This window comes from Ctenopharyngodon idella, chromosome 4 (assembly GCF_019924925.1).
Source record: "Ctenopharyngodon idella isolate HZGC_01 chromosome 4, HZGC01, whole genome shotgun sequence".
Taxonomy (NCBI): domain Eukaryota; kingdom Metazoa; phylum Chordata; class Actinopteri; order Cypriniformes; family Xenocyprididae; genus Ctenopharyngodon; species Ctenopharyngodon idella.
In genome coordinates this window covers 23,761,480-23,773,760 of record NC_067223.1, presented here as the reverse complement: position 1 = coordinate 23,773,760, position 12,281 = coordinate 23,761,480, and positions in this window count along the sequence as shown.

Below are 12,281 nucleotides of genomic sequence, written 5' to 3'. Positions count from 1 at the left end.
GAGAATATAACTAGTTAGCGTGGACTAGCATCTTAACATCCTATTACAATACAGATAGAGCTTCACTCTACTGTAATAATAAAAAAGCAGAGGAAAAAAACTGTTTTATATGTTGTAAACTCCCACGTTAGCCGAGCACAAAAGTGAATAGCTGATAATGCATTACACTCTGTAAACAAAAGTCGTGCTCTATCCTTGATCATTACTCCAAGTAATAAGACAGACACGTTGTTATGTTGTGTACGTTACACAACATAACATACAAAACCACAAATTTTGAATGATCATTAGAAAATATAAACATCAATTATTAATCATACTTACAGGTTGAGATTCAGAGGAGCTAGCTGGTCCAAATAAACTGGGCATTGATCCATATTTTAAGACCAAACGTTTTGTGAATCCTGCGTTAAACTCCCAGAAGTTTAAGAAGCAGTCCTCAGTAAAATGACGGGAACAAAAAAGAATGTACTGCTGTGGTATTGTTAAAAAAAAAAAAGCATTTTCCCTGGCGTCTGCGCACGCGATAATTGGGCGGGCAATATGCTAATGTTTCGTTGTGTGGTCACAACGAAACGTCTTGGGATTCGTTTTAGAAACAACTCGTTTAATTGACTCAGAGTCGACTCTTACTTTTGAGAGACAATAACTTTATATACGGCGCACTTTCAGATTTAAAACTTTGCAGGATGTTTTCATTCACTTAGAGCTATATTACACTACATGAAAGGTCATTTTCAAAAATCCATAATAGGGGCACTTTAACATTTAATTTGTGTGAATTTTCTAGCTAGCTACCATTGTTAAAAGCTTCAAGCAATCTATTTCCCCTCACAATCTAGCATTAACTATTATTAGCTAACATTTGCTATTCTGTTTTGTTGAATCTCTTTGTCACTTGATTTGTTTAAATTTTGTCAACAGGTTGTGGCTGCAGTGTCTGCATGGTCAATAAAATGCCAATAATGGTTCCCATGTATGACAATTCAAATTGTTGAATAAAGTCATTATTTTTTTGTTTTGTTTTTGTACACAAAAAGTATTCTCATCTCTTCATAAAATTAAGGTTGAACCACTGCAGTCATGTCGACTGTTTTAACATTGTCTTTAGTACCTTTCTGGACCTTGAAAGTGGTGGTTAAATTGCTGTCTATGGAAGAGTCATATACCTCTCAGATTTCATCAAATATCTTAATTTGTGTTCTGAAGATTAACAAAGGTTTTGCAGGTGTGGAACGACATGAGGGTGAGTAATTAATGACAGAAATTTCATTTTTGGGTGAACTAACCCTTGGTTTTAAACTGGTGTACCGCAGGGATGTGTACTGTCTCCAATACTATTTTCTATATGCGTTAATAAATTACACTGAGAAGATGATAAGCACCCCCTCATAAAATATGCTGATGAAATGGCATTGGTCTCCTGTCAGAAAGAAATGAACAGGTCCTCATACTTTGAATATCCGTTGGTTTGATAGCAGTTTTTTGCATCTTAATATTGAAAAGACAAAAGAGCTATGCTTCAGGAACCTAATGAGAATAGGAGGTACAGGCCTTGCATACAAACCAGTCATCATAAAAGGACAAACTGTACAGCATGTCTCTAATTTTAAATACCTTGTAACAATTATTGATGATAAACTTAACTTTGAAAGTAACGTAGGGTCCATCCATATGAAGGCAAGACAATGCCTTGGCCTTCTTAAGAAATTGAAGAGTTTTAACATTAGCACACATACTCCAACTATGGTTTGTAGTTCAATGATTGAGAGTATCAGTGTCATCAAACAAGTGTATGAGGCCTTCTAATTTGATCAGACTTTTGCATACAAATTAAAGCAATACAAAGATAAGAACATGTCTTCTTTTTTTTAAGCAAAAAGCAAAATAACGTCTCAGGTTACGTATGTAACCATGGTTCCCTGAGAACAGGGAACAAGACTCTGCGTTTACCACTATGGGGAACCGTCACTCGTGACAGGTGTCCAAATGCCAAAGAATCACACCACTCCAATCCTATTGGCTGGCGACATCATAGCGCGAACCTGGAGTATAAAGGGAGCGCCTGAGGAAGCAGTCGACACCTACTCGTCTTGAGGGACTGTTCAGCAGGCAGCCCGAAGCATGGCAGGGCAACGCAGAGTCTCGTTCCCTGTTTTCAGGGAACCATGGTTACATACGTAACCTGAGACGTTCCCTTTCGAAAGGGAACTTAAACTCTGCGTTTACCGCTATGGGGAACGATATACCCACGCTGCCATGCTAAAGGAGAGTGCATGCCAAATGACCAGACAAACGTCCGGCAGTTCCAGAGAAATGACGGGAGCAACTCCCCTTCGGGTCACGCAAGGCTGTCAGAAAGCCTTCCAAGGCTGCTCAAAGCATCTGGGACCAGCATTCCGTGGAAAGTGGTCCCTTAAAGGGAATGTGGCCAGGAAACCAAAAGGAACCCTGGCCAGTCACTAAAGGGGAACAAAGTCACCCTCAGCACCACCAAGGAGGCCGTACTAATCTGGCAAAAGCCAAACTTAGTCTGGGCCAGCCCTGTCTGATACACAGAATCTCCAAAGCGCATTCTTCAGGGAAGAGAGCAGGTAAGAGCGACTGCGAAAGAGCAGTGAGCAACTCAAACCCACGCGCAGAGAAGGGCATCCTGGAGAGCAGAACTCAGCTGAGCGCTATAAACCCTCGTATTGAGGGGAGTATAATCCGCTCATCCTAGGATCTACTCAGTGTCCGATTAAAGCACTGAGGAGGCTGTGCGCTAGAAAAACCCTGGTACAGGGGAGCACAAACCAGCCTAAGGCTGGTCTCAACGGGAGACTTCATAGAAGTCTACAACCAATGACCAGCCTAGGGAGCTAAGCACAATTACAGTCAACCCAAAGGGAAGTACAAAGCTCAACCTAACAGACAGACCATATTGTAGGCACATAGTCATGGAGGCCGGAAAAAGGGCCTTCAACATAACTAAAGTTCTTAAAAACGAACTAAATATCACACAGAAACTCAAATGGTAACGTGGTATTCCAGGATGGCCCATAAGGCCACTCACCTGAAAACAGCATGCTGGGTGCACAACCAACCAAGTAATTAAGTAGCTGTGAGTGCCCACGAAACAGTCCGTCCAACAAGCAATGTACTCGGTAAAGAACCTTTTACTCTTTAAGCAAGAGGAGTACAGCATACGCCATCACGTGCTAAAGAAGGCCCCATGGGCCTATAACCTCAGCAGACACGTGGCATCAGCTCACCCTGAGAGGCAAGCCACTCAGAACATGTACTCAGTAAAAGCACCTTTTACTCTCTAAATGGGAGGAGTACACAGCCAAACTCCACCATGATACATAGGAGGCCTACAAAGGCCTATGACTCGAAACACATGGCGTCAGCTAGTGGCAATCATGACCCATCCATGGTGATGAGTCACATAGAAACCAACACACAACTGTGCCAACATGCAAACTGAAAGGAGGTCCTTGTGGGGGCTTCAACCTCCATGAACACATGGCATCAGCCAGTGGTAGCTTCATGACTAAACCAGCCAGTAGGCCAAGTACTCAATAAGACACCTTAACACTTGGATAAGAGGAGTACACACTGCGCCACAGTGCTCTATGAGAGGCCTGACCTAGGGCCTACTCTACAGCGGTGGGAGTGGCCGATGGCGGCGTGAGTCAGCAAACAAGACTCAACCATGGAAATTAGTCTAAATATAACCAAACCAGCTGGGCCAACATAAAAACTGAAAAGGAGGCCTGGCAGGGCCTACTACTTTTAGCACCATGTGGCGCCAGCCAGTGGTCATAAATAGGGACCAAGCTCAAAGGGGACCAGCTCTAGACCCAACAAGCCAATTGTGGGTAACTAGCTACACAACCTAAGCTAAGCCTACACATTCCAACAGGCAATGTACATGGTACAAATAAACATGCTATCATGGTCTAAGGGAGGCCCACAAGGCCTACCACCTCAAACAAACATGAGCATAAGCCTGAGGCAGTGCTAAGATACGTGAGCAAACTCACGATCGTAAACCAACAGCGCCCGAGATACAAGCTGTACTCAGAAAGAGGCTATCAAAAAGAGCCAACAGACTTAACAGTATATGTAAAACAGCTGCTGTGGTCATGATCGAATGGGAGCTAACAGAGATCATACTATTCTAACCAGAATAAGACTCTCTACACTCAACCTGAGTGTGCAATCCAACAGGTGATGCACTCACTGGAACACAAACCCGAACTGGGGAGTACAACAAAACACCACGTTCTTAGATAGAGGCTAATCACAGCCTGCTATCACGGAACCAGGTGCTAACCTGTGGCAGCGCTAGAGTAAGCTCACATATATGAAAGTATGTAGGGCTAAGGCTTAGAACCCAAAGCAAAGGTAAATGCTTTGTAATACATGCCATCCAAACAGGATTAATGTTTTCACAAAACAGATCTGAGATCTGTATTGAACCCCTGAGAACGAAAGCTAAAAACATTTAGCACCATATACTCAAACTTGAATATAATTCAAGGGGCTCATGCGAAGACATTATAAGCATGACAAAGTTCTACAAAAATATAGACCCAGCTTACCATCCTGCGGCTCGTAGAACGAAGATTTTCCCTCCTTATTTTTATACATGAAGAAGGATGAAATCAAAAAGTTCTTTTAAGCCTAAAAGCACTTTCACTATCAAGCCAGAAGGTGGCCTTTAGAAAAAATATTATCAAAGGCCCAGCCGTCAGCCTAACTGTAAAAGACGCACCTGAGCATGAAATAAAATATATATATATATATATATATATTATATTATATTATATATAAAATATATATATATAAAATATTCTTCTTGCTCCTCCCGTCTGTCTGGCTCAGATCCAAATCTGAATGGCTAAGGGGGTTTTCCATGCCCTCCCGATCTCAAACGCGGAGATCAGGAAGGAATGAAAAATCTATGGGAGCCGCAACATTCATGGACAGAAAGGAACCGTTCGTCGAGCCATCCGCGTGCGGCCCCTTTCTTAACGCGCTCTCACGGCGGCTGCAGCACGCCGAAAAGCGCGTCCCAAAAATACAGCGGCTCCACATTCCCAGCAGCTAGAGGAGCGCTCGCTACGATTGCAGCCGCCGTATTGCCTCATCACACGGGACTAGAATCACCAGGCACAGATGCAGACACCTCTTCCCTCGAGAAGAGTACCGAACGAGAACGGAGCGTCCCGAAAGGGAGACGCTCACAGTAAACAACAGACAAACACACTGACAGCGCCCTCAAGCACCGTCTATGCGCGCTCCTCTCCAGACAGAAAAAAATGCCAGAAACGTGTAAATCAAGTGTCAAAAACCTTGGACACAGATGAACACATTCTGCCGAACGTTTGTAAGGCATATATAGAGTAATTCTTTACCGGTGTTGAATACAATGGCATAGACAGAACCGTCCCTCAAGACGAGTAGGTGTCGACTGCTTCCTCAGGCGCTCCCTTTATACTCCAGGTTCGCGCTATGATGACGTCATAGGCTGTCGTCGGCCAATAGGATTGGAGTGGTGTGATTCTTTGGCATTCGGACACCTGTCACGAGTGACGGTTCCCCATAGTGGTAAACGCAGAGTTGAAGTTCCCTTTCGAAAGGGAAACACAAACAGATTGAAATAAAACGCATGTGTTGTGGACAAGAAGCTCCTCAAATGATCCTATAATGTACACAAGATATGAATGAACACTAAAAATATTGAAAATAATAACGTAGCAGACTGCATATTCTAAGAGAAAGATACTATCATGAAAAGTGTTGTACAGTATGAACAGTGTATACAACCTTGATAGATATTCATGTAAACATGACAGAATGTTGATCATGATTCATACCAGACTGGTCTCCAGTTTGAAACTCATCAAAAATATCACACACACACACACAGAGACAGACAGACACACACACACACACACACACACACACACAGAGACAGACAGACACACACACACACACACACACTTTCATTCTTTCACTCACTTGTTCCTCTCTGTTGTTTATGATGATCAGATCTGCTCCTCTCTCTGTACAGTATCTTCTGCTCTCAGCCCAGTTCCTCTCCTCAGAGGAAATGAAGTAAAGACTGGACTGATAGTAAATCCATTCATTTGTTAACACAACCAGTTTAACTATTAGCACTTTTTTCAGTCTTTTTAACTTGTCTTGTTCATCTGTGAGCTTTAGTGTTAGCGGGTGGTAACTATCTCTTTTGAGATCACTTGGTTTGTTCACATATACACACTGAACCACGAGCGTTTGGAGGGCTCAAACGAACTAGGTGTGAAAACACCCTTAAAATAAGTCACTAAACCCTATGTTACATAACTACCCATCTAGGGCTGGGGAGCCAGTAACAAAATAAGAAAATAAATAAAAATAACTAAAGAAAGAAAACCTTGGAGAGAGAACCAGGGCAATCCAACCTCCCGTCCCAGAATCAACACAAACACCAATTCAAATTAGGGTCTTTTAATTGAAAAGAAAGATTTATAAACAAAATTAGTATTCTCAAAGTATTAACAAATGTAAAAGGAACAAAACTTCAGGGGAGGGCTAGGCCAAAATAACAAACAAAAGCCAAAGTAACTAACCCAATAATTAAATAAATTACCTAGACAAAGATAATCCACAAATAAAATACATACAACTTCCCTCTCTCCCTACCTAGCCATAACCAGGAGAAAAAGAGGAGCACAAATAAAAATGGCACCCTCCCCCTACCATCCCTTAAATCAAAAAGAACGTAAAAGGTTAACAAACATAGATAACATAAGGCATGAACAGAATCAAAAGATATTGAACAACTTCAGTTCTCTTTCTGTTAAAGAGCTCAACAAAATACGGAGTTCACTGACTCATATATCATAAATCATAAATCACACAATCTAACAACAAGTGAGTCTGGGCAACAGGAGGAAGCATTTGCCCTGGCGGAAGGAAGTCTCTCTCTCTTCTCCACAAATCCACCACGTCTTAAATTCCCACTCCTTCCCGTCAACATCCAATCACCCAAGACCGGATTGAACACAGCTGATTGAAGCACCTGTCTCGTGACGAGAGAGAGAGAAAGAAAGAGCAAACAACCAGATCCAACACACGCACATTATAATAAACACATTGAACACCAAACACACCACTTAACAAGTGTCAGTTATGAACACAATCTCAATAGTATTCATAGGGATTGTACCTACACACCAAATCTAAGAATTTCATAAATTTGTTATTATAATTATCCTAAAAAGAGGAAACATTTGTACATTCTTTACATTTTACATTGTAAATAGGTTTTCCATTTGAATTTATAGTTCACTTTATTTTGATTTTGTTAAGCTTGTTAGCCTGTCTGTCTGCATGTATGTATAAGAGAGAGCCACAGTATAATTATCTCTTACTGAAATATGCTGATTTGCTGCTCAAGAAACATGTCTGGTTATTATCAATGTTGAAAACAGTTTTTTTAGAATCAAACAATGATACCATCCTTTTTTTTTTTTTACTTGTTTCATGAAAATCCATTCAAGTTAACAAAAATGCCTCCTTTTCCCCCCAATAATGCTTTTCATTAACACATAATAATAATACAACATTGCATAAACTATCATAGATAAAATTAAGATTTAACCTAAAAGATGAATATACATTTTAACTATCACATCAAACTGTAACCACCAGATCTAACAAGTTTATAGTTTGTTAAAATGATCAGAGGCTTTGTACACAACTTTGCTTTAAGCCATGCCATCTCTGTTTTTGCAGGTCAGAGAGAAACTGAGGCGCTTTGGTGATTTCAGTGTGTGGAGAGAAGGTAAGCAAATACATAAAATCTGCTAACATGGCATGTATTTTCATATATATGCACATGTAAAATTGTACTTTATAGTTGATAAAACAGTTTTATGTTTATGGTCAGTGTAAATTTAGAACTCTAAAACTATAACATCAATTATAATTTGATTTAATTTGAATATACCAAGTAAATAGAATGAAAGCAGTGACAGTTGACAGTAATACTGTGGGTAACTTACAATTAACTGCTTTTAGGAGATAACAACATACCTGAAGACATCATACCTGAAGACAATAAAAGGGCTCCAGAACAAATATCTTTACCAGTGATTCAGGTAACACTTTAGAATACTGTTCAGTCATTAATGAATAACTGCACAAGAACAAATGAGTAACGCACTATTGACATTCTAATAACTACTATTAAAGGCACACAATGTAAGTTTAACTTTCTGCAAATGTAGAACTGGAATTCGAAGGTAATGCGGATATGACGTAATTTTGATTTGGGTAAGCTGTTAATAATTACTAGCCTACACCTTAAGGGTCAGTGTACACTGTGCCCCATTTGTTTTGTTTTGTTTTTTGTTTTTATTCAAAATTCGAGAACAAAATGTATTGTTCTCTTCTAAAACCCTGATCTCATGTTCCTATGTGTATAAATTATGTGTGAATATTCAGAAAAAATCTCTGACAGTGCGATCTCTCTGAAATAATAGTTTTCTTAATTCTAAAAAAAAAAAAAATTGTTTTAAAGTAAAAATGAATGGAAGCATTTCTTTCTGATGAAATTAAATACCATTTCAAAAGCAACAAGATAGTGTGAGGATGACATGTCCAATGAGAAAATGGGCAGGATTTTTCAGGTGCTGCTAGTTAAAAATCTTATTCCTGAAGCTCAGGTGTTAAACACTGAGTTAGTGTCGATAGAGTATGATGAGATTGAATGTTGAGTAAAAAAGCTTTAATCAATGATAATAAAAACAATAATTGAGCAATGATTTTGCCATATAGGCTAATTATGGTATTAAAAAAAAAGACAAATCAACAAACAAACAAAAACTCAAGAAATGCTGGGTGTGTGTACTTTGCAGGTCTCCAACCAAAATGTGCATTTGAATGACAATGATGAACATGGTGATGTGAATGATTCAACGGGTCATCATGAAGCCCACAGCGACAGTGAGTCACATGAACAACTGCCAGAATCAGACTGCCTGCTGCCACCAAACACTGACAGGTGATGTATATACACTGACAGGGAGTGCGTGTGTGTATATAATATGTATGTATGTATATACAGTGCCCTCCACAATTATTGGCACCCTTAGTAAATATGAGCAAAGGCGGCTGTGAAAATAAATCTACATTGTTTATCCTTTTGATCTTTCATTAAAAAATTCACAAAAATCTAACCTTTCATCGAAGTAAAACAATTGAAAGCGGGGGGAAAATAAATATTTTTCTCCAATACATGTTGGCCACAATTATTGGCACCCCTAGAAATTCTTAGGAGTAAAATATCCCTGTATATTTCCATTCATATTTCCATTTTTTTAGCGTACAAGGGTGATCATGTCCAGCCATGACTTCCTGTTCCACAGGAATATAAACATGAGGAAACACAAAGGCCAAATTCCCTTAATCATTCATCACAATGAGAAAAAACAAAGAATGTAGTTCTGATGTGTAGCAAAAGATTGTTGAGCTTCACAAAATAGAAAGTGGCTGTAAGAAAAAAGCTAAAGCATTGAAAATCCCCATTTCCACTATCACGGCAATAATTAATAAGATCCAATCAACTAAAGATGTTACAAATCTGCCTGGAAGAGGACATGTGTCTAAATCGTCCTAATGCACGGTGAGGAGAAAAGTTTGAGTGGCCAAAGGATCACAGCTGGAGAATTGCAGAGATTAGTTGAGTCTTAAGTCTCAGAAAGCCTAAAAAAATGATCAAACAGCACCTACATCACCACAAGTTGTTCGAGAGGGTTTCAAGAAAAATCCTCTGCTCTCATCCAGAAACAATCTCCAGCATATTCAGTTGTCAGACAACACTGGAACTTCAAACGGGACCGGCTTCAATAGTCAGATGAAACTGAAAAAAGAGCTTTTTGGCAGCAAACCCACCAGATGGGTTTGGTGCACACGTGGATAACAAGTACCCCATGCCCACGGTTAAATATACTGCTGGATCTTTAATGTTGTGGGCCTATTTTTATGCTGGAGGTCTTGGACATCTTGTTCAGATACATGGTCTCATGGATACTATCAAATACTAACAGATAAATATCAAAACTGCTTCTGCTAGAAATCTTATAATGGGCCGTGGTTGGAACTTCCATCAGGACAATGATCCAAAACAAACATCAAAATCAACACAAAAATGTGTCACTGAGCACAAAATGAAGCTTCTGCCATGATCATCCCAGTCTCCTGACCTGAACCCTAAAGAAATGAGTGGAGTGAACTGAAGAGAAGAAACACCAACATGGAGCTGGGAATCTGAAGGATCTGTAGAGATTCTGCATGAAGGAATGGTCTCTGATCTCTTGTCAGGTGTTCTCCAAACTCATCAGGCATTATAGAAGAAGAGTGAGAGCTGTTTTCTTGGGAAAAGGACATTGCAATAATTGAGTGCCAATAATTGTGGCCAACGTGAACTAGAGAAAAACATTTATTTCATAATCCCCCATTTTCAATTGTTTTATTTCAATGAAAGGTTAGAATTTTGTGAAATTTTTGAATGAACGATCAAAAGGATAAAAAATGCAGATTTATTTTCACAGCTGCCTTTGCTCATATTTACTAAGGGTGGAGGGCACTGTATGTGTGTGTGTGTGTGTGTAATCTTGATAATCTTTTGTGTCTTAATTTCAGTCATAAAGATGATGACAGCAGTGGCTTGCAGGATGAGATTGAACAAAATGAAGCAGTTGTGCTGACTTCCCAAGACCAACAAGAAGTCTCGCTCTCTGACTGCAGTAACAGGAGAAGCACACTGATGGTGACAGACTCTCAAGCATAAAGTTACGGGCAGCATTCAACTGTCTTATATACAAAGGTTTGCAACTCCTTACTTTTGTACACACTCTGATGCTTTGCATGAATTCATTTTGCCAATTTGTCATTTTGCAAGTGCACTTACAGTAAGTCATGTGTATGCAGCATCATGTAAAAGCACTAGCATTCAGATACGGTTGGCATTGTGGAAATAAGTTGTTTGCAGTTTGCCATGATTTAAACCATGAGTGAAGTATCCAATAACTGGAGGTTACAGAAATAAAAAGCCAGTATATTTGTCTGATTGTTCGATATCCTCATGTCGGCCTCCATAAGATGACATGGTTTATTATCAACATTTCTATTGTGACTGAAGTTTTTATACCATGAAAATATAATTTTTCTATTCCTATTTCTTTCTGTGAGACTGAACTTTTAGTAAAAATCCAGACAAAATGACTAAAGACAAATTCAAACTTTTATTTGAATATCTCTTGTTTTACAGGACCCTTCTAGCAGCCAATGTATGCACTCTTTTGCCAGAGCCTTGTGGGATGTAAAGTATGTGTGCAGCAATGGCGGGAAACTTCTAGCCAGTGTCCTAAATATGGAGAAGAGGATAACAATGTCTATGAAGTCGGGAGGCCTTACTGATGCATTGACTGTTCTGAGAGACATTATTTCTGTTGAATAACTAATTCATTAATGTTGTTTTATCTGTCTTTTTTTGGTCCATTTTGAGCGTATCTTGTTATTTTGATAAGATCTAACAGCAAATTTGAAATACAAGAAGTCGCTGTTTACTGTATAGTTGTAGTGTACAGTAACATCTGCATACAGTCAAAGTCCCTTTCAAGGAAAGTCTGTTCACTCAGTGGCCGTATTTGCAATGCCTCTGGGGCAAATATTTTTGGCAAAATCAGCAATAAAATTAAAATTAGCCAAGAAATTACTCATAAATGTTGTTTTTTTTTATGCTCAAATAGTGTTACAAAAAAGCTTCTTTTCCAGGCAGAACGAAGAACAATGCGCATGTGCAGTCCTGAGTGCTTCTCTGTCACGAGCACTAGTGAGATTACCACCAGAGGGCACTCCAACCTGGACTACTACCACACTATCACAGACTCCATTCCCCATAATCCTTAATCCTAGAGGATTGTCCCTCTAATACAAGCACTGTTTGTATCTTCACTCAGTATCGGAGCAGTATGTAACAGTCTCAAAACACCAGAAACCGGAGCTTTTAACAGCAGCTGCAGCGATGCGTAGACTTTACCAATCAGCTCTTTTATTTAGAAGGCAGGATTTATTCTGCCATATTACGCATTGCACTTTCTCCCATTTCTAAGTAATATGTGAGCACCGTCTTTCTGTATATAAAGTCTTTGGTGCAGTTCAGTAAAGTGGTGTTCCACACATGCTCTGATCTGTGCCGAAAATGGACTTTCTGGATAGTG